The sequence below is a fragment of the Corvus moneduloides genome, chromosome 12 (assembly GCF_009650955.1).
Source record: "Corvus moneduloides isolate bCorMon1 chromosome 12, bCorMon1.pri, whole genome shotgun sequence".
NCBI lineage: Eukaryota > Metazoa > Chordata > Aves > Passeriformes > Corvidae > Corvus > Corvus moneduloides.
In genome coordinates this window covers 12,879,328-12,900,390 of record NC_045487.1, presented here as the reverse complement: position 1 = coordinate 12,900,390, position 21,063 = coordinate 12,879,328, and positions in this window count along the sequence as shown.

Here is a 21,063-nt window from a genome sequence, read left to right as displayed (position 1 = left end):
GTTTCGATTACGTCAGTGATTCTGCTTTTAGTTTGTGAAATGCTCCTGAAGCGTCTGGCATATCTAACAGGCATGTAGGCTGGGGTTTCCCAATGAATTTAGGGAAGCTAAATGCCAAGCTCCTGCTCACTTTCAGTGGAAACAAATTCCCAGCAAGTTCAGGCCTTTTCAAAACCTTAGCATTCATATTTTGAAAGTTATACATAGATAGTGCCAGGTTTTTACCACTTTCCTAACTTTAGCTGGGGACAGGGTCCTCTCCTATATAAGAAAGGGGGAGAAGAGAACCTGTGGAAGATTGCTTATTCATACGAAGTTTGCAAAAGTTTGTATATAAAGTTTACAAAACCATCACAATTTCTCTTTCAGCATTTGCAGACATCTGCACCTGGCAGAGCTCTCAGCTGGAGGCTACCGCAGGGCTGAGTCATTTCAGAAGGTAGCAACAACTGCCCTGATTTCCTCAGGAATTAAAATAGTTCCTAACACACAGCAGTTTGTTTCTTGTCCAACGATTTGGAGAGGGAGGTTTGTCCCCCACAGGGTGAGATATGGTGTGGGGGGCTGGTGCTCCTTCCAGGCCGCTTGCCTCACTGCCCTGAGTGGCCACACGCATGCGGGGGCTGGAGCCAGTCCCTTGGAGGCAGCAATGCTGGCTGCTGTCTCAGGCACTGCCATGGCAGGAGGAAAAAATGGCTTGTACCTCTAAGGGTCAGTGGCACCAGCTCTGGGATGTGTCCTGCTTGTGGGTCCTCATCCCTCTGCTCTGTCGTGGGAGTTCTGTATGTTCAGGTGCACCCTGTCCAGCACCACCATAGGGCTCCTGTCCCGGTCAGGGTGGCATCGGGACAGGGGTTGTTCCCAGGGACTCTCTGCAGCTCCTCCAGTTCCTGGGAGTTACTAACATCAGTGTGAACAAGGAAGTTTGCCTCTTCAGGGTATTTTTAGCAGCCTCCTGCCCAATGACCACAGGCAGCCTAGCTGGATGAGAATAGGTCACTGAGACACAGTGACACTTGGTAACAAACCAAGGCTTGCCAAGTGTCAGAGCTAGCCATGGCCTAGACTGCTTCTAAACCCCAGGCCATTGCCCTGCTTCCAGCCCACGCTTCACCGCTGCAGTGAGCTCCAGCAGTGTGAGGCCCCCAGTGCAGACATACTCACATCAGCCCATCCCAGCTGCGGTGCTGAGCTCGCAGGGTGCGGATGGTCACCCCAGCACTGAGCACCAGGGCCAGGCTAGGGCAGCCAAACTAAAGAGGCACAGGAGGAGGAACAGAAGAGCTTTGTAGGAACATGTATTTTTACATCAGAGTCCTTTGTATATACAAAAAAACCACCCTGCTGTGCTAGGAGAAAAAAAGTCCTGTGGGCATTTCAGACCAACCTATTTTATTAATGCAAACTGCCAGATTCAACATGCGAGCCAGCCTGAAAAACAAGAGGCTGAGAACGAGGAATGTATCCATGGTAAGCACTCGGCAGGCCTGTCAGTCACATCACTCCTTGCTGGGAATCAGGAATAGAGGCGGGCAACTGATAGTGATGCAAAACAAAGGTGTCTGTAGTTTGGAGTGGGTTTTTGCCAACTCTGCCTGGGGCTGTACTGTACCTGCCTTTTCCTTACTGTCAAATGACCTGAGCATTAATGGACAAAACAGTAACAACAGCATGTTTTAGATACGGAAAATATTTGTGCCAACTGCTGCCTACCTTTGCACACCTGAGCGTGCAGACTCAGTGCACAGCTGCATGGGGCCATGGATGGGGCTGGCTGGACCCGTCTGCAACACTGTGGGCTTTACACAGACAGTTGTTAAATGCCCTGTGTGGCACTGATGTGAAATATTCATTTAGGAATCCAGTGTGCAATTTCAGGAGATTTCAAATTATTTAAGAATAACTGCATATCAGAAAATGTCTATAAAATGAACTCTCAAGAAAAGACGTGAAAAATTTAAACCCCAAGTCATTAAATATTCACGGTGATGTATTTGCTCAGCTCTAATCAGCATCTGAAGACAGCTGATAAATGCTGCTTGTGAGCAGTTCACATAGCAGGATGGGTTAAAGTAAAAAAGAAAGTTAAATCCTAGGATATCAGCAGTCAGTAGAGGGAATTACTTGTCCAACAACAGGATAAAAAAAAGGTTAAAAGACTTTCCCAGATAAATACAATGGGCTCATTCCGATGGCTATCTCTCAAGGTGCAGACTCCCAGGAAGAGCCAGAACTCCAGGTGCTCTCTCCAGGGACACACAGCAAGGAGACACCGATTCGTGTTCTCTTCCACCCCCCACCTGAAGAAACTGGGTGCCTTTGATGTCACTGCCTCTCTAATGCTGCCAGAAGTTGGTACAGACATGCATACACAAAAGAAGGCTGCAGAGTCCTGTTTCACTATGAAATCACACCGCAATTCCCTCTCTCTATTTTTGTTAGCAGAAGATATATCCATGAAGGCAGGGCACAGAGGACCAGAGCAATACTGGCAGAGACAGGAGCTGGAGCAGAGACAGAAGTTAGGCTCTGCAGTCAACAGAAGTGTGGCTGGGTTTTTGGTGAGTATTCTATGGCCTTGGGGCAGTGCCTCTCGGGCTCTGTGTCCAGAAGTGCAGTTACCTCTGAGAACTGCGCATTGGAGCATATGCCATGAGGAAAACAATGCTCTTGAATCACTCTGCCTCAGTTTCACCAGGAGCAAACCGAGCCAATAACTGCTATGTCTCTCTGGGGAATGCTCTGTGATTTAGGCTGTATTTGGGTCATAAGAGACTTCAAAGGTCCTTTGAGCAAAAGCACTAAAGCACTGCAAAATATGACAGGCGCTGGTAGACAGAGGCCTGGCAGTAAGGCATGCCTGAGCTACAAAATTCTAATCTTTCCTCCCCGGATGATTCTGTTAGCCCTGCAATCACTTTTGCAGCTCTTCCTTGGACTCTTCCTTGTTCTTGGTACTTTTTTGTACAAAATGGGATGGCCAGGCCCATCATGCTCTGACCCTGCTGAGACCCTGACACACCTGGCTGGTCTCAGAGGGGTGCGATCCCTAGCCCCACTGGAACCCCCTTCTCCCAGTGTCTGTGAGCTGTGCTGATGAGCTGTGTATCCCTCAGGAGCCCAAGACTTCACATGAGGAAGAGAAAAATCTAAAAATTATAGAAGAGGCTTAGACACTGTCAGAAGACAAGCCATGGAAAGAGCTGGCAAAGAGAGTTACTAAATATTTTAAGATCAAACAAACCTGACATTTTAGAGGGCTCTGGTCCATTATTGTTGTTCAAATTACATGTGCATCTTCTAATAAATACTTCTGCAACCATAAACACAAAACATGAGAAGGACAGAGAAAGAAAAATCTTGCTGAACAAGGGAGTTACATACTGTAGGAATGCAGGAGTCTGTGATCTGCGTTATTTCTTTGCTTAAGGCCACCTAGCAACAGCACATAGGTTAATCCTCCACAGACTGAACAGACAGCATCAGCCAACAGGAAAACAAAACATCCCTGCTAGAAAAAAAATCAGAACAAGGATTACCCATTTGCAAGAGGGTTGTAGGAACAGACAGCAACAAATGAGAAAGAGGTATACATGATACTCCTGCAAAAGGAAGATTTCCCTGTAAATAGAGTTATTGTCCACCTTGTTATTAAAAATACAAAAAGAGCTTTACAACATTTACAGAAAACCTCTGTGGGAGCTGCGGGAGCCCTGCTCCACAGGGAGCTGGGAAGATGAGCTGTGGTCAAGGCTGGTTGCCATCTTAGAGAGCACTTTTAAATGATAAATAGAATGTCCTTTAAAACAAAAAATAAATGTCTGGAGCCATAACCCTTCTGCCAGGGGTTAGCAGCACCTTCAAGGGCAGGTTCAGATCTCTACAAGCATTTCTTGGATGTTAAGACGTACCATCACTTTCTTAAAAGCCATTGTTTGCAGTGACTCAGCCCACTTTCTTTGCAGCTCTGCCAGGCTTCCCCACACCAGGACATTCTGCTAAAGGGGCCTGGGAATACAGAATTAACTCACCAGGAGATTGCCACCGTGCCAGGACCACTCCACACAGCTGCTGTGCCCTGGAGAAGACACCCTGCAGGGCTTGCTGGCCCCAACACCCACTGTGCCTGCAGAGTCTATGCTTTGCAGCACATGGGGTGGCCTTGGCAAAGCTTCAGCCCAGGAGCTGTGCTGTCCCCCTGACATTGCCTCTGCCTTTGCCACATCCCTGGTACTCCCCCAAAGGACAGCCATCAGAGATGAGAATTTGGATGAAAACAAGGTGTGAGGCCACCGCCGCTCGCCAGCCTGCTGCAGCGCTCTGCCTGCACTCCCGCTGCCCGCCTTCCTCTCCGCCCCAAGCTGAGTGTCACCTGCTGCTCACCAGTGCCAGCACAGCCGGCACTGGCCCTAGGGCAGCTTCTGACCCAACTTTTCCAAGGGGTCTTTGCAGCACAGCACATCTTCCTGTGCTTGTAGAGGGATGACGGCCAATGTGGTGCCACGCATACCTGCGCATCTGGGATGTGATTTATTAAGGGTTTATTGTTGCTCCTTTTCTGCTGTTCACCAACAGATGGTAGCAGCACTGCTGCTGTCATGCCAGGCCCGAAGCTGCTCACAGCAGGCGATGACTTCTGCTCTGAAACTTTTCCTACTTGATGAAAAGTCATGCTTGCCCATCTCCTTGCACCTCACTAACTGCATCTCTAGTGCAAGTTCAGAGAGCAAATTATCTCCCAGCACATCATATTCTCAATTCAAAGCTCTAGGGAGAGACATGGGCAGTTGTTGGGGTTGAATCTCTATTCACAGAAGCTGGTGAATCAAAACATGCTCGAGTGCACCAGCAATGCCTGGGCTGAATGCCTCAAACTTCCTGTTCTGCATGGTGCTGCAGCAGTGCATCCTACCTGGCTCTGCCCACAACAAGCTGTTCCCAAATTTTACTCAGCTCAAAGATGGGCATCTGTAAGACCCTAATTAATTAATTAATTAATTAATGTATTATTTACCAATTTAATTCTTGGGCAAAGTCCAAGCATTTTGTGCCACTGGTTGCACTGGCCCTTGCACTGGGTGGGGTCTGAGCCACTCACTGCCTTTGTTGCGTGAGCACTAAGGCCAGCGGGAGCTTTGGCTAAGCAAGGTCTCGTTAAGATGGAGCTAAGTACAGACCTTAGGATTTGGTCTGCAGCAAAACTGCTCTGCAGAAGAAAAACAAACTAACAAACAACAGCTCTGCTCTAGAGGCTTCCCCTAATTCTGTAAAGTGCTTTGAGGCTTGTGAGCAGCTCCGAATAATCAATAATACCATTAACAAAAAGGTGGCTGAATGGCAGCTACCTCTGATTAAAATAGAGCCCTCAGTGTATTGCAGCAAACAGCCATGTAGCCATTTCTCTGATCAGGAGCAGGTCTTTCCTAGTGTCATATAATTCATGTTAAAATCGCAGCAATAAGGCAGACTGCCTTGCAGCTGTTCACAAGTCTTCGGAGGCTGCCATTATACTTCACCTTTTTAATGCTTTATGTATTACAGTTTTATTTTCACCTAAGGCTGTGATCCTAAGCTTCCTCACAGCCTTATCTACGACTCATATTTCAAAGCCTAATTTTCCTGCCCCCAAACGTAGAATAAAATAGCTTGCAAAAAGGGCTGCAAAGAAGCTGCAAGTTCTGCGGTTTTAGAGCCCTTCTCCATCAGATCTGTATAGGTACTATTCCTCATGGAGCCAAAAACTTCCCAGAGAAGTACTGTAGCTAGAAGATATTTCTTGACCTGGTGTACACTCTGTCCACCCCAGCTGGTGGAGAGATTATGAAATTTTAATTGGACTGAGAGCAAGATATCACTATAATTGGAGCCCAAGTGCCTGCACAAGTCTGAGAGCTAAGAGTTGCTGGGAATCCTTGACAGCCGCCAGTGGCCCCAGTGCCTGAACATGCCGGTGCCACTGCATGGAGGTGATACCCATCCTCTTCTCCACTCATGCTGCATCCACTGGTTCCCTTCCAGAAATAAAAGGTTTTGTAAAGGAAGAACGCCCAGGCCCATCCAGGTTTCTATCTCCTCTAAGGTGACACTAGCAGCAGCACAAGAAACCATGAGAATATCCCAGCTCATCCTATCACAAGCTTTTGGGAACATATCCTTGTCACAAAAATGTCTCTCTGCTGCAGTGCTGGCAGTGGACTCTCACTCCAGTGAGCTGTGATCCCCTTCTACCCTGCCTGGCTGGCTAGACAAGCCTACTGTGGCTGTATGAGCACAGTGGTCCCATGGCAGGCACAGCTCGCCCTGCAGCACAGCATCTCAGGTCAATGCACTCACTGGTTTTGTGCCACCATCTGATAAGACATAAACCAAGCACTGACTCCCACCACCTCCAAAAGGTAGACAGGGCCATTGGTTGGAAAAGCAGGCATGCTGGAGGAATGCAAATGGTGGGATTATTTATTATTCACATAGGTGCTCAGCCCTTAGCATGTTGCCTGGCTCCATGTAGTCATAAAAATCACTCAGCTGAGTCAGTGATCTAACTGTAAGCCCCTCAGCCCAGGGATTCAAATTATCCCAGAAGGCCTGTGTTTCAACATTCATTCCCTGATGACACTTGCTCCCACATATATTTTTTAAATCTTTGCCAGACATGATGAGAGATCATCCTGCATATGTCATATATAAAATAAGATCTCAGTTTTCCTAAGAAGCCCACATTGAAGAATCTTCAGGAAAACAAGGTGCTACTACAAAATAACTGTCTGAATGCTTAGCAGAGATTGTCTTTATCTAAAGGTCAGAGCAAACCTCCCTTGAATAACACAGTCTTTTGCCTAGGGAAGTACAAATCCAATCTTCGAGGTAGCCAAGTGCTCCCCCTTCCTAACAGGCATCTGCTAACAGAGCGGCCTGCTGTGCTCCCCACTGTGGCCATCCCCACTGCTCCCCACTCTGGCCCTCCCTGCTGTGAGGGGCTTATCCCATTACTGCTGCTCTGGGAATCTCGACTCCTGACACCAGCACTATGGAGGCAGCTCTTGCTGGAGCACTATCACTTTATGGTGCAGCTCAGCAAAAACTCTGGCTTCTTTTCTACCTGTGATACCATAAAACCTCAGTGGGCAAACGGCCCCATGTCAGGGCAAGGAACCGGCTTTGCCAAGTGATTTGGTTGGCAATGGTCTTTGTTCATGCCAGTGTGAGAGATAGGAGACCAGAAACACCTTGTCTCCCTGTGGTTGCTGTACCAAGGCCCCGCTCCACATGGCTGTCTGGTCTGTGCTCTTTGTGGCTGCCACGGGAAGGCTCTGACCTTACTGATGGGCTGTGTGGGTCATTCATTGTCCTAAGAAAAGGAGTATTTCTGAAAATACAACAAAGACCTGAAGAAGCAGAAGGACAATTTAAAGCATTTGTGTTGGGCAGAGGTGTCCTAGGGGACATCTGAACACCCTTTCTGTTGTTTTGAAACCACTGGACAAACTCCTGGCCCTAACTAAAGGAAATGGCACAAGTGGGGTTGGCTTCAGTCAGGTCTCCAGCACCAACAACAGAGCATGCTTGGGGGACTAAGGATGAAATTTCACTTGGTTTATGTGCCTGATCTCCATTAGTATCAGGATTGCTAAACAGAAAAAAAAATAATTAGAAAAAGAAAAAGGACTTGAAGAATGGACTGTTTGCCTCATATATAGCATTCATTGAAGCAGAGCTGGGAACAGCATGCATGACCCCAAGGGTTGACCCATCCTATTTAGTCTTGGCTTCCTCCTCACGCTCTCTTAACTCCCTGTGGTCCTCATCTCCCATTTCAACCCAGCAGAGCTGCAAACCTGCACCCCAGAAGCAGGCACAGCTAGGCCATGCTCTGCCTGCCACCCTCAGCCAGTCTTCAGCCCACCTGTGTGGGAACCACAAAGGGAAAGCAAACAAAATAACCAGTAAGAAAATGCTTCGCATTTTAGTTGCAGTTTTCATCTGAACAAAGCATTTTGCAAGCCATGCTGAATTCAATTAACAAAGCCTTAATTTCTTAATTCATTAAAAAACAGAGTCTGGTTTATAGTCTCATAATTGAAATCAAGTTGTAAGACACTGAATAAATTCAATTTTTTCTCATTTTATGATAAAATTAATAAAAAAGTGTGTTAAAAACCTGAGTCTGTTTTGAGTGGGAAGGGAAGGAAATCCATTTCTTTGTTATAATGAGCTATCTATATTTCTGCTGAAACATTCTCCAGTCATGCCATCCAGCAGGCATACTCTGCGAATCTGAAGGCAGAATGAGGTCCCTGCCCTGGGAGCACAGTACATCATTTGGGAAGAAAGCGGCCTGGAAGCTCTGATGTGCAGCCAGTGCTCAACCCGCAGTGTCAGGGTGGCCCCAGAACAGGCCTGCCCAAGCAACCAGGGACCAAAGTCAAACAGTACCAAGCCCCCAGTTAGCATAAATAATTGGCTTTTCAACATGAAGGCCCCCACAGTGACTTTCCCATCGAGGAACTATGTGCTACTAAGAGAATTAAAGGCTGAAGGTTCATTACTAGGACAAGTAGAGCACGAACTTTTGCAAAATGCCTCATCGATTAGTATCATCTCTTGACCTGAAAGAGAAATTCTAAAGAGAGCTGATAGGAAGTTGATTCCTGCTGGGGTTTATTGCTATTAAGTATTTATTATTATTACTACTATTATTACTACTACTACTACTACTACTACTACTACTATTGATTTTGGCTCATGATTTTCCTTTATTACAGGAGGAAAAAGAAAACAAAATAAGAGGAAAGAAAAAGAAGTTCAATGAGCTTTTCATCAGTCTGGTTCCAGGTAAGGCTACTCACATTGCAAGGCAAAATAGAGTTGCACATAGAGATGCTATTAATACTTCCTTTCTAATTAAATTCCACAAGAAATTGTACAGGATATTTCTGTCCCCATACTCATTCTAGTCCCATCATCTTTTGATTAACTATCCTCATGCACTAGGAATTAAGGTGTGACCTCTAACTTTTTTTGAGAGATGTGCTGTTTTTAATATTAACAGCTCCATCTTTTCATTGTTCCTTGAGCAGGGTTGGGAGGAGAAATATAATTACACACAATAGGGGTATAATTCATACATTAAAAGTGACATTAAAATGATAGGTAGCAAAATGTAACAATGTAACAGCTTGTCTGTCACTCTTATGGATTGCTGGCACCCTCCAACCCCATTACAAACACATCCCTGGAGGGTGTGCAGCAGGAAGACGTGAGTGAGATTAACACCAGCAGAGACCTCACGGTGCCCGGTACCACGGGGCTCCCTTGGCAGGGATGTCTACTTTAAACTCCTGTCGTGTCTCTACTTCCTGCAGGTGCCACGTCCTCGAGCTGTCTGCCACTGCCTGCACCACCAGCACCCGTGGGTCCTGCTCTCCCAGCGAGAAACCGCCCCAACATTGCCAACTCCTGAAGCAGAATCCCAGCGCTTCCATGAGGACATAATGTTATACACTTTGATGTATCTGGGGCATGGGATGCATGTATCTAAGTAGCACACAGGAGAGCAGCTCTGCTGTCTGCAACATTGCCTCATTCCCAGAAAAATGAGCTGGCCCTGGCAGTGAGGAAGCCAAGCACCCATCAGTGGGGAGGCACATCACAAGGACAGTTCGCATGGAGCCAGGCTGTGGGTACCAGCTGCCCACGAGGCAGGGGAGGCCTGGGTTCAGCTACAGCTCTGCTGCAGTGACACGTCTGGCCTGGCAAATCGTTTGAGCTTTGCCTGCCTGCGGAACCTGCAGCCCAGTTTCACTTGCACTGCTTATACACAGCTGAAGAGAAACTGGTGCAAACCCCCAAGCATGCAAATCTGGGGATTTTTTTCCTGCTTAGCTGCAGGGTATTCCCTGTCAGCATAACCTAAATGCATTAACACTGTTTAGAAACTGAATTAGGGCATCATGTGCTGAACACACCAATGTCCAGCGTCCTCACCCTCCACAAGGTTGCCAGGCACCCCTCTGGGGCTCCTGCACCAGCTCTCAGGCAGATGGGTTCATGCTGATCTGCCCTAATGTGACCCGTTTGGGCTGAAGAGAATTAGAAAACATGCATGTGAGTGGGACCAATCCCTTGGGGAAGGGAGGCGCAATCTCCCCAAAAGTCCAGCTGGCTCCAGAGGAGGATGCTGTCCATGGGCAGGGAAGCTAGAGCTCAAATGGTCTCAGTGTATGCCTTCTTCAGGCTGCAAAGAGCTTTCTTCTGAGCTCAAGTGCTTTGGTTAATGATCACCATGCTTTATCTAGTATGAAAATCAAATTAACTTAAGCATATGCTCATATTTAAGTGTAACTGACTCCTTGGTTTATCCCCACAAAGAGAAATCTGCAATTAATCCTCTCCTGATAACCTTCCTGTGACACCAGAGCCATGCTGCCTCTCCTGCTTGAGCTTCAGAGAGTCCCAGTCTTCATGTTCCTCAAACACAAATAGTAGATGTTGCTTCTGACAGCAATTAGCTAGCCTTAAATTAAAGTTTTTTTCAGGTCCAGTTTTGAGGCCTGAAGGTCCTGATGAGTTAAATACAAGTGTAAAAACATCAGTGCTGTTACTGGGGGATTCTGAAAAGGCGGAGCTCCATGTGGAGAGGAATGTGAAAATCCAGAAATATTCAGCCTGAAACCTTATACCAGCAGCCAGCAAAAGTCCAGCAGCAGGAGCTGCACTGTACTTACAATATTCTAGGTAAAATATGCAAATTGTTCACTTTTGTCTGGATAGTGAAATGCGTATTTTAAGACGGACCTGTTTTGAAGAGCACCAGCCCTTCCTGCTCCCTGCTTTTTACACCTGCAGGTCTCATTTAGACAGCAGTTAACTATCAGGGAGGTGAGACTGTCGGGAGTCCTGCTGCAGCGAGCAGTTTTCTTGCCCTTCATCACCCTGCAAATGTAACTGCAGATTTTTGCCATGGTTGTATTTGTTTTGAGGAAAATGGGTGATGGGAGGTCTCCACAGCCGGAGTGCACACCTTGCTCTCTCCAAGACCCTCCCAGCCACTACCCACTACCTCAGGCCTGCCAATACACCCTACTTCTCTGTGCACAGCAGTTGGTTTCATCCCTGTGACTTTTTTTTTTTTGACTTTTTTTTTCCTTTTTCAAATATTGAATATTTTAGTTCCATTCTTCAGCACTCTTCACCGTATAAACATAAGGAATTAACTGGCACCAGAAGCAAGGTTTTGCTACGTTAATTACAGCAGCCCCAGTTCTTTTGGAGCAGTGTGGAGCAGCACATCACGGCAGCCCCAGTGGAAAACAGATCACCGACACGGTGCTGCGCTTTCTCAGGCTGCGGCACCGGAAGCAACCCCAAGGAATTACGTTTTCTTGATGTCTAAAATTAACTGGAAAAAGTAGTACTTGCCATAGTGGCTACCCCAAATAAAAGCATTAGATGCTTCCTGTGGCAGAAATTTAAACCAGTGTGATCTGTAATTTCTACATCAAGCAAAACTGGTCTCTGTGTCACAACAGCCTGCCCAAAGAATAGGACAAGGGTGACTGCTTCAGCATCCATCCCTCCTTCTGAAGCCCCATCCCACATGAGGCCCTGCTTCACTCTTGACTTGTCCTCCCCAAAACAGGGAATGAGTCTCAGTCCTCAAGTACACTCAGTATTAAATAGAATCACTTTCTGTGTCACCATAACTTTCATGTCAGCTGGTAAATTGTGGTTATGGAGGTTAGAGCAATCACTGATGTGCTGTTTCAGGCAGCACACACACAGAAACTAAAATGACCACACTGGGATAAATGGACTTCATGTTAATTTCTGGTAACCTTCAGAATGGTGAATGTAAGACTGAAAAATAATGCACTCCTGGAAAATGTAGGACAGTTGGGATGTGAGGTTAAATTTTGTGATTTATAGCCAACTGTAGTTTTATGCAGTCTTTGAATTAGATTCTATTTTCCATGGGCTGCTGGGTCCTGCGGCCTGCATCCTTCTTGGCCAAAAAGGCAAAAGGATGGTGGCTCTCATCTTAACATTTCTGGGAGTAAGCTGGTTTTTAAACAACAAAAATTAAAAATATTTGGGTATGCATTTATCCCACAGCATTAATTCTTCTTTTTCCCCATACAGTTATACCCACCATTCTCTACCATTTTACACTCCTGAATCCTGCAAAGCCTGAGGTAAGACTATTTAATGGTATCCATACAATGAATAGACCTTAAAAATGCTATACCATGATCTGATCCCAGTGCCCCAGGAAGCCCTACACGATGGGCAGCCCAGTATGATTGCACAGCATGGGGAGTAACAAACTACATCCACCCTTAAAAAGCTCTATTACATTACAGACTAAATCTGTCTGTCTGTCTGTCTACTTAGTAATTCCAATGTACTACCATGACACTCAGGAAAACAGGAAGCTAGAAATTCCTTGGTAAATTATATATATAACATTACCCTTTTACTAAACAAAATACTTAGTTAGTTAAGATATTTTTGAGCCTCATGCTTCCATTCTCCATGAAGCCTTTACCTGGATATTCACATTTTCACATTTTATTGTTAACATAAGATTTAAGTACATATCTAAAGGTTTAACAGTGCAACTGGAAAGCTCTTCATGGACCATGAGTCATTAGCTGCAGCTTACAGCAGATGAGCACTGAGCCTTTGGAGTAAACACCAGGGGATTGTGCTTATTTGGGGTGGCTTGCAAGCACTGGAGGGGAGCAGTGTTGAAGGGTACAGGTCTGGCCCCCAAGGGGTCTGTGGCCATGTGGTGTCCTGGGCACATAGAGTTGCTGTATCATCACCATGCTGGCATGTCAACCCATAACTTTATTAAACAGCATCTTCACGCTTTTTTCTCTTTTGCACATCCTAATATCCTCACATAACTTGAGAGATCTGTTCAGTATGTGTCTCAGCAGAAAATAAAAGCTAGAAAAGAAGATACAGTGCTCCTTTTCAAGACAGACAAGGGTCAACTTTTACACTTGTAGAGTAGTAGAAGCTTTTCTACACCCCTCCCACTTGCAGTCACCAGACAGCACTCCGGCACAGCCAGGCTGCCCACCCGGCTGCTTGTGAGAGCATTTCAGGGCACAGATTTAAAGGCTGCTTTTGAAAACAGGCCCACCAAGACTGACCTACGATCTCCCCAGTAGGGCCAGGCAAAGCTCTTGCAAGCTGCAAGCACAAGCAGTAGGCTGAATATCCTACACAAGCAATTTCAGTTCATCGGGGTTTCTATGCAGGAGGATGGCACTGGGCCATGAAGAACGTGCTAATGGACAGGTAGCAGACAGAGAGGACTCCCAGTGCCAGGGAGCCTCCAGCCACCACGTGCCAGTGGAGGAGGTCTCACAGCTGTCACTGCCAGCAGTCCTGCTGCAGAAGGGGAGGCCACGGTCCCTCCTGCCCCAGTATTTCTCATGGCACATCAGGTTTCTGCTGTTAGCAACCCAGCCCTGGGCCAGCACAGCCACAGAGCTACTGGGCGCACCCTGCAGCTTCTTCTAGCAGCGACAGATCTGTTCTAAACACATTTCCTCCTTACAGAACTCTTTAATGGTTCTGAATAATTATTCCCTGTGATATTATTTACCATAGTTTTAAGAGCCAGTGATATATTTTACTGCTGTCCATCTATTAGATTTTCATTTCCTCAGGAGCACAAGTACTGAGAAAGGAGACAGTACAGGCTCCCTGTGATTGGACATGAAGCACTGGCAATAAAAACTTGCAGCAAGTTTTCATTTTCTGCTTTCTTGAGCTAAGTTTCTGGAGAACTGACATCCATTTGTCAAAAGAGATTATTATGAAGTGATACCTATGAGCTTATAAGTGAAACCTATTGACTTACTGTCTCTGTGAAATTTCTTCTCAACTCTTTCCAACAGAGCTGAACACAAAGCTGGCCATGTCCCCAGGGAGCAATTCAAATAAACTTTTAAGCTAGTACCGATGCCCAACACACCTCCTTCCAGGACTGGCAGAAACCCACTGGGAAGAGCTGTACAAGTGCTGCTGTGGAGAGCTGTGAGATGCACTGATTTGGAGTGGCCTGTGTTCTGGTGGCCATCACACAATGTCTGGGTGGTGGGCCACCCAGGGGATCAGTTATCATTTTCACCCATGCAGATGATGCAGATCTCCTGTAAATAGCAAAACACTCTCTGCAACCCTTCATCCCCTGAAATAAGAAAAGAGGACGTAGCATTTCCATGACCTGCAACTGAAGGAGGCAATTACGCAGCAGAGTGCAGGGCTGGCTCACAGCACACAGGTAAAGACACATAGAGGTGTATTTCCCCCCTTTTTGTATTCTGCAGAACAACCCAATGCCTTGGGAGGAACAGAAAGCCGAGAGTAGGACAAACCTAAGCTTGCCACGTGCTCCAGGCAGGCTGGGCTAATCTGTGTGTGTGATGCCCTGTGCCTCCTGCCGTGTGCTTTGCGTGAGCAGTGTGGGCAGCCTGTAGTCCGTGGCAGGCCATGGGAGGAGCCAGCCACCCGCACACCCAGAGCCTGTATTATGGGAATTGCACTCTCTGATGGCAGGAAATCTCCTGACACAGGGACAGGAAAAGTTTTGGCTGTCTTTTTCCCTTGTCGTCTCTGCCTGCCGTCGTCTCTGCCTGCCTTCCTTGCACTGGAATAAGGAGGTCAGCCAGACCCACACAATTAGAGGAAATTGTGTAAGGTTGACCTTGTACCCTGCCAGGTCCTTTCATGCATGGGCAGTCTTTATCAGTAGCAGCATAGAAAACAGAAGAGATGTGCTTATAGGTGGGAGAATGAGATTGTTAAGACATTTTTTCCCCTCACTCTCCACAAACTAAGATAGTACCTCTGCCACTTGGGTGAACTTAGGTTATTCCCACTCATATCTGGCAGCCCGTGGTTTCCTCCTTCATCTTGACTTCTGCTATTTTCATTCTGTGATGTCTGTACTTTTGCACTATTGGGAGTGGATTGTGTGTGGATCACTAACTTTTGGACAGGTCAGCTATCTCAGCCTGAGCACCACTAGATGGATACTAATAAGAGGAAACGAATACATCAAAGAAAATTCTGTCTTTTACTCCTCATATCCCTCTCCCAGGCACACTACTTTCTTCTGCTCTTGTTGTTGCTGCCCTTTCTCACTCTGCATTTATGCTCTGATTTCTGCAGATGGAGCTGTACCAAGAAGAGGTGAAGATTGACTTTTTAGGTCTGCTGGAACTATACGAATGAGCCTGCGTGGAGCCTCCCCTTCAAAAGGGATCATGTAAAAGAGATAATGAATTCTACAAACTGCACACCAAATTTAACAAAACAATTAGAGCTGTGCCTGTTAGGAGACAGGTGATGGTGCTGTGGGGAACACATTGATGGACTGTGGAAGTGGCTATTTGAAGGACAGATCTAAATCCTGTAAAGGATGGGGGTGTCCAGTTCAATTAAGTCATTTGACAGCTGGAGGTGGCTGTAGCTAATTTTTGGCCCACATGGCTCTAGATAAGCATACCATGTTTGTCACTTCTTGGCAGAAGTGCAGGAGCCCTGGAAGAGCTGAGCAAACACCACTTCATTTTGTACAGCTTTAGGAGACTCAAGAGTGGAAGTCTGGTGGGTAACTGTGGGTGCTGTAAGTTGGAAATAAGTTTTTCCAGGGACATTGTCTAAACATAAGGTCAATTTCCCTTTATTTGGAAATGGTAGAACCTGGTACAGCACATGACTGACCAATACATAACAACTGTGTAGTTGTCCTACCCACCTGTGTAATTCACCCCAGTGACACAAGTGAGTCGGTTATGCAGAAATGTTAGAGACCAGAGTCTCTGTGGCCACACTGATCTTGGCTGCAGACATGCACGTGTCTCAGCTGCATTGCTGTAGCAGCCTTTGGCTGGCAAAATCTCAGCTACCAATGGTAACCCCTGAAAAGGAAGTGCTCCAGCCTGGCTGTCAGGCTGGCTCACAATAGCTGCAGTTAAGAAAAAACATCCTTTACCAGAAAAAGGAGTAAACTGGATTTAGAATCAACAGGATACAATAATCTGGATTCCCAAAACACTGTTTCTATGGTACTTTGAGGATTGCCAGAGCAGAAAGCAAGCATCTCACATGGCAGGAGGAATGTGCTGGGTGAAACTTCCTGTTTCTGCTGCGCTGGCAGATTACAGGAGACAAGGCTCTAAAGCTAAGAAATTTGGTGGTTTGGACCCATGAATTCAAAGTAGTTGGGCCCTGGGAACTTTGTGCAAGTTTGTCTGCATTGGGACCTAAGATGCTTTCCCAAAGCAATTTGAGTTACTTTCTTTGGAAACACACGAAGACAAAAATATCCCACATGGCAAAGGTCTACCAGGCCACCAAGCATTCAGTAGGGCCTGGGGAAGAGGGTGGCAAATATGCTGATTTCCAGAAACAGAGTCAGTTTGTGGGATAGTTAAGGATGCACAGAACTCTTGCCTAACCCCTTCCTGGCTTTTGCTTTTTTTTTTCCCCAGTTTAAGTATCAGCCACAAGAACAGTGGTGTAGCACAAGGAATAAAGATACACGAGCTGCACTCAGTCCAACCCAAAGTGCTCACCCTGCCTTGGATACATTAACAGGCCTGGGCACAGGAAGCAATTGCTGGGGGTGCCATGATCTGCAAAGGAGCCCTGAGACACCAGCTCACATCAGAGAGCCTGGATTGGACACAGTGGAGAGAAGCAAACCAGAAGTGCATGACAAATTAATGGCTTTGCAATTTGTCACTACAGCAATGGTGTGAGTTCAGGTATGCAGACCAGGCTGTCTGGTACCAGCCTCAAGGCGCTCTGGGCAGGTAACATGTGCAACCTGTTCTTGAAAGACACAGCCTTCAGAAATAGCTTTCAAATCTGTTTTCAAAAGCGGTAAATCCTTATTAAACTAATGATTCTAATTAATTAAGCATAATTTTTATTATCTTAGCAAACAAGTGAGTGCACAAACACCAAGGTTCAGTGACTAGTTGATTCCTAGATTTCTTTATGCACAGGGTATTTGTTGAAAGCTGTTTTAATGGCCTGTGCTAAGTAAAATGGAACAATCCTTCCATTAGTGCAAGTTGGAGATGGCATCTCACTTGTGGTTTCTGTTTTTCAGATGCATTAATAACTACAGCCCATATTAAGTCCCAGCATCAAGGACTCACTCCACGTCTGGTTATTAACAAGCCAGTGGGAAGTTCTGCCTGACCTGCAGGGCACTGCTGGGAACGGGAGCCAGCTCAGGCATCTCCTCCCCAGGGCTGCACATCACCTTAGAGCCATACCCTTCAACAGGCAGCATGGATATAACACAGCATACGTGGATCAAAGGCAGCTGTGACCTATGGCAGCACAGGGGCAGGGCACAGTCACAGGGCAGGGCACTGGCTGCGCTCCCAAGGAGGACACTGCCAGCTTCTCCCACGGCTGTGTGCAGGTACCTCCTCCTGAAACCCTGTGCCTGTGCTGAAGCTGGCCAAGCAGCCAGTCACCAGCTTGTGCTGCGGCCTCCTGCAATCACCCACTTCAGCACAACAGCCCAGCAGCCCAGCAGCCCCAGCCTTCACTATGTGCTTTTGGCTCATGTTTGGGTTTTCAAATACAAGTTTCGTGCCATATTTCAAAGACTAAACACCAATCACCTCTGACACTGCTTGCTTTTAAAACCTCATTCAATATTTGTATGTGCCACATATTTTCCCTCGTGGTTATACTGAGAAATTATGGTAGATTTAAATTTTTTCAACACAATTATTCTCCTGAATGTTTTCTGCTAGTTGAAAAGTAGTACATGGGGAAAAAAACCAACAACAAGTTCAAATTTGACCACTAGGGTCAGAAAACCTCCTCCCACATGGCAGGATGGTCCCATCCTTGCGTTGAGGAGCTCACAACTGCCCACTCATGGCAGGTATCTCAGCCCAGCCAACTTTCTTCATTTGTGATCTAACACAGCTATTGCAGCACATGTGAAAGCAGGATACTCAGTTCACTGAAGAAGGTGATGTGCAACTTTTTTAACAGCACCAGTGGAAATGTTTCCACCTCCAAAATTTTTCTGCACTGATCAACCCTTCCTGCCCAAAACAGGGAGGTCAAGGTTGTTTTCCAAACACCTCTGCTGACAGACAAGGCAGGTAGAAATGCACAACCTGGAATGATTTTGGTTCAGATTCCAGGGAGATCTCAGGAGGACTGGACCTTGGACAAAGAACCGCGTCTGATCCCAGCAGTACCAGTAGGAAGCACAGCTGGCTTCAGCTGTCACTGTGTCACTAGGGCAGGCAGCGGGCCACTACAGCCCCTAATTGCCCATGCAGAGTTGAGCCAAAATTTATGAAAACTAGACCCAGACCACTTCATCCGAAAGCAGCATGGAAACACTCATATGTTCCCACATGGGCCCCTCTGCGGGAGGGAACAGACACTGAGAAGTGGGAACATAATTCTGACTACAAGGAGATGTCACCTGGATTTGCCTCTATCCCACCAAGCCATAGTTCACCAGGTCCAGCAGTCATTTTTGGAGGCATTGGCTGTCTTGGGCCTGCCCATAGCAAGCCCCCACATCCTGCCAAGCCGCTGTGGCAGCACAGCCCTCCTGCTGGCCCCCACTCGACCACCCCCGCATCTCCAAGCTCTCCCCGTTTGCTAACATTCCCATTAGCTGGTAATGACTGCCATTTAGAAAACATATTTCCTCCCACATGGTTCCAGAGGGGTTTGCAAACTGAGCGACAAGAGCTCAGCAGGGACTGCTCTGCTCTCTGGGGTGAAGCATCAAGGCGGCTCCAGGGTGCGCTGCAGCCCACAAGTCCCACGCACCAGCACTGCTGTGGGACAAGGCTGATCCCAGCAAGGGGCTCGGCCCTGGGGACAGATTCCTGCATGCAGAACACCAACTTCAGTCGGAACTTCGGAAGTCGGCCCCAACTGGACCAGAAAGCGCCAGGCATGAGCGGTTGCTGGTGTCCCCAGGCAGCACTGCATCCCAGTGTGGTCAGTGCTCCGTGGGCAGAGGCTGCCCAGGGACCGCCTGTGCCGTGAGGGGCTTGGCACAGTAGGTTTGCAGTATCCACTGTCCCACACCTGTCACGGGGCAGAGAGAGCTGGCGAGACAATAACCGTGACAAACTTCGGCTACTTTCCTAATTTTCTAAATGTGCAGGCATTAAGTGTTTATTTCAAATTCCTTGCCATGGAGTCATTACACATTCAGGTGGAGAGGAAAGTGAGCTCCACAGGAGGCTGACAGTAATTCTGCATTAGTTAAGCATTAGCTGACAGACGTACAAAGCAAAGCCATTACTCCTGTCAGCCGCTCTGTCCCAGCTCCTGTCCCCATTGTGGAGCTCCTCCAACCAACAGCTCCAGAGCACCACATAAATGCAGGAATGAAAGCCTGGCAAGAGGGGGGAGAGGGGAGGGGCCAGTCATAATTAGAGGTGAATGAAAGTGGGGGGAAGGATTTTGTCTGGAACACAGTTTGGCAAAGTGTTACCATTGCTTTTATTTATTTCAGTGTTTTTCTGTTGAAGCAATGTCATGGATACAAACCTTTCCTAATGCACACTGGCCATTTAGAGCAGGCATGCCAGAAGCAGTGCTTACATAGACTTCCAATTGCTAAATATCTGAATTTATTTGAAATTCATCACATTAGTAATGATATTGTAAAACCACAAGAAGTCCCTAGAAAATTTGGCCTCCAAATAATTTTGACTAAATCACTTACTACATACAAATCAGTAAGTACTATTAAAAGCAAAAGAAATACATGAAGAGATCACAGAGTACAGCCAGGATTCAGATTGTGCAAGAGATCAGTGCTGCTTTTCTGCAGAGTAAACTTTAAAAAACATTAAATATATAGAAAATCAATGCAAATTACAATTTCCTATTATTACTGTTATTGGGTGCAAAATCAAGGATACATGGAGCAAATAATTAATTCTTCATAGCATTTTTTTAGCCCTCCATGATCAATCTGTCTGAGCCCTCAGCAAGCCTGAGGACTGTCCCATCACCAGGACCCTGCAGTTAAGAAACGTCCTCAGAGCTATCAGGAAGAATTCCAGTGTGGCAGAAAATCAAACTGGTGTCTTGGACAAGTCCTTGTCTGAAAGGCAGAGCAAGTCTCAGATAAGTCCTTCCTGTTGCATTCTATTTAATGCAGAATTATGTCCAGGAACGTAAATAGCAGATTATAAGGCACTTAAAGACATAATAAGGCCAAAGAACCCAAAAACCTCCCAGCCCTCCATTCTTGCTGTTTACCAGATGATGTCCATGTGACGTCCATGCTAAAAGCTTTTGCATAAGCCAACGCAAAGACACAGTGTGAACAGGACCCACATTCCCTGTGTACCAGTTTGTGTGAGGGCCCTCACGAGTACAGAAAATAAGGTCCAGGAAGAAGTAGAATTTACCACTGTCTATGATCCTGGTGAGACTCAGCTGAATACTTACATTCAAACATCTGAACAAGATCTGCTAAACTTTCAGGGCAATTAAATCCTCCCTGTACCTCCTGGTGCTATTTTTGCCACAAATACTGTCACTGCTGTGCAGCTTCAGTCCTATCCCTCTCTGTGGGCAGACAGTGTCGGCAGTGAGGATGTTTCCCTTTAAATGCACCTCAGAACAGCTTTTGTCTGCTTTTACTTTCTTCCATAAATGGGCCATACAACAAGAGGGAAGAGACAATGGCTGACAAAGTGGCACCTGGATGGCTGTGTGCACCTGAGTCCCCCAACAGTACCAAGCTGCCTGCAAGGCTGCTCTAGGGGTGCCCCAAGTCCAGCAGCTCAAGCCATAACAAACCCTTTCTGTTTGTCTAAGCTAATAGCAGAGGAGAAAAGAACAGTGAATTTTGAGAACCAGAAACCTCCTATTGTATCTCTTCAGTTTTAAATTTAAATCTAATTCAGAGATGAAAGACCCTTTAGTCTAGCCCATGCCTTTAGGATCCCTATGGAAAGGCACAGAACAAACCTCATACCCACTGGACTTTCTAGTGATCCTGCAGGGCTTCTTGCC